Here is a 314-nt window from a genome sequence, read left to right as displayed (position 1 = left end):
CAGCTCTATTGTCACAAACATCACAGCACCGGTCACCACAACCTCTCGCGGCCTCCCCGCCGATGACAATGACGCGTTGGGGGCAGAGTGGGGGGGGAGGCCGCCCCCCTGCCCCAGCCCTTGCCGGCAGACGGCCCAGGGCAGCTGTGAGGTGACCGTCCACAGTCCACTGGCCAGCGGCCGCCTCGGCTCCTGACCCCTCCCCCCCCCCCGGGAGGATGCCCTCCCTCCCCCCGACGGCCCCGGTCTCCCTGCAGCCGCTCCCCCCACCCCACCCCCCCGGCTCAGGGACAGGCAGCGCCCGCCTCTCTGCC

This window comes from Lynx rufus, unplaced genomic scaffold (genome assembly GCF_022079265.1).
Source record: "Lynx rufus isolate CCGP_SWC_20201006 ecotype Redwood Valley unplaced genomic scaffold, mLynRuf1.p SCAF_21, whole genome shotgun sequence".
NCBI classification, from domain to species: Eukaryota; Metazoa; Chordata; class Mammalia; order Carnivora; family Felidae; genus Lynx; species Lynx rufus.
Note: the sequence above shows the minus strand (reverse complement) of the source record.